Genomic DNA, 2,032 nt, shown 5'->3' on the forward strand with positions numbered 1-2,032 from the left:
CTTTCTCTGTCTGATTACTCTGTTCCTTTGTTTTCGCTTTTTTTTTTTAAGTTCATAAAGATTCATATCACCAGGACCTCTTGCGGTTCTTTAAACCCTTCAAGTTCCAAACTTGACGTATATTAATCAACATATAGTTTTTTTTTACCGTTGAAGTCTGAAATCCTGCAACGGAAAACAGCATCTTGGTATCAGTTGAAGAAACCACCAAAACGGCAGACAACAAGCATCTATCTTTATTTTTTTTCAAAGCATGGAATAACTGAAAAAGATCACAAAAATAAAGTCATTATATTAATGAACAATCAAACATCAACTACGAACAACAATATCACCAAAAACTTAAAACTGAAATCTGAGGAATCTACCAGAATATATCCCAGAAATCTAATTAAATAACATAATGTCAAGACTCAAGATCATACTTTGATTTATGCTGTAAAATCCCAAAACCCCACATGAATTGGAAGATGGGAAAATGCCCATAATCAACTTGGAAGCCAAAAGAGTAAAGACAATCCCCAAAAGCCACTCCCCGTGTAAACCCCAACAAAACCCAAGACCCTTGTATCAAATCTACAAAGCCCATTTAAGTTAAAATATGAAATAACCACCTTCTCCATTGTAGCAAAACAAGGAATCCCATTTTAAGCATGAGCCACAAGGCACAAGCAAGCCTTGGAAACCAAAACCATCTCAAGCAAGAAGCAAATCCCATAACAAACTCAGAATGGCAAATCATAACTTACCAAGAAACTTACACCCCCACTGCAATGAGTTTGAGTTTGTGCCTCAACTGAACAGTACAAAACGTATGAACAGTAATGAGCACACAGGAACCATGCAGGAGCATTTGAGTCCGTTTAAAAAGTACCAAACCCCAAGGGAGTAACAAAATTTACACAAAACCCACAAAAACCAAAAACTAAAAAGAACAACCTACAAGTGCCCATCAGTAAATAACCTGTTTATTCATTTCCAGTAGAATCTATCAAAGTACAAATTCAAAGAAAACTCAACTTTTTTTTTTTTGTTTTGGACTAAAAGCCAAGCTGCTGCCAAATGTTTTATCTGTGTGTTTCGTACTAGCACTACTACTATAAAAACTTTAACTTTGTTGCTTTGTGTATTTCTCTTTGTTAATATTGGTGAAGAAAGTAGATTTAATTTCATTCAGTTTTTGGGAGAGGAGGTTGGCATTAACACACTCAACATCTAGCTCAGTTATGTACGCCAATAACTGACACACAGCTTTCTTGTTGCCACCCTCTTTTTATTAAATGGCTTCTCTTTACTTGCTTGCTAATTAACCCATCACTGTCTCTCCTTTACTCTATTTAAGACCTGTTCCTCAGAGAAAAAAAAAGGGAGGAATTTTATTAGAATTCAGCCCAAAAAACAAAGGAAAATAAAAAGTCTCTTTCCAACACGAGTTATACTGTCCCTTTCATTGCAGTGAAATCGTGACCAAACAGTGGGGTAAGGAGAAGAGAAAAAAAAAAAAGTTCGTTTCTTTGAAAGTGTGTCAAAATCTGCAGGATGCATGAGATTCACCATTAGGCTAAATGCCAAAGATGGTTTTGTATGTTGCTGTTGGAATTCAGGATATACTTTAAAAGCAAGAATGTGTGAAAAGTAAGCTATTCTTGGTTAGTTGTAGTTAAACCTTATACTACAGCTTATTCTTGAAATCAAAAAAATCCTGTGTCACATTTTGATTGAAGGGTTTTGCTTACTAAAGATTTAGGAGCTTCTCTAAACCTTCATTGAAAATTATTGTCGTTTGAATTATTGCCCATCCTACTTGCTATATAGTATTTGCAAGAATTATTAACAACAGTTGCAGAAGTATTTAAAGCTAAGTATAATGAATGGGAACAACCAAGTTCAATTATAGCATATTAGGTCATGCTAAAAGAGACATCTAACTTTTTTTTTTCTTTCCTTCCCACTCCAACAGAAGAAGAGCCATTCTAACTAAGAGGTTAGATGAGTGCAACCTAAGGTAAAAGGCTGGTCTCACGACCATCGG

The 2,032-nt window shown here is 35.1% G+C and overlaps 1 long non-coding RNA gene across 1 annotated transcript; it reads right to left on the reverse strand.

Moving 5' to 3' along the window:
• LOC110423785 (uncharacterized) lies at positions 1-1,252 on the reverse strand. The gene is made up of 2 exons (XR_002445856.2): positions 750-1,252; positions 1-165 (listed from the first exon to the last, which is right to left on the reverse strand). It is a non-coding gene; the product is annotated as an uncharacterized LOC110423785 (long non-coding RNA).
• Between the last annotated feature and the right edge of the window lie 780 nt (positions 1,253-2,032).

This window comes from Theobroma umbraticum, unplaced genomic scaffold (assembly GCF_002168275.2).
Source record: "Theobroma umbraticum cultivar Fairchild unplaced genomic scaffold, ASM216827v3 scaffold_30.0, whole genome shotgun sequence".
In the NCBI taxonomy this organism is placed as follows: Eukaryota; Viridiplantae; Streptophyta; class Magnoliopsida; order Malvales; family Malvaceae; genus Theobroma; species Theobroma umbraticum.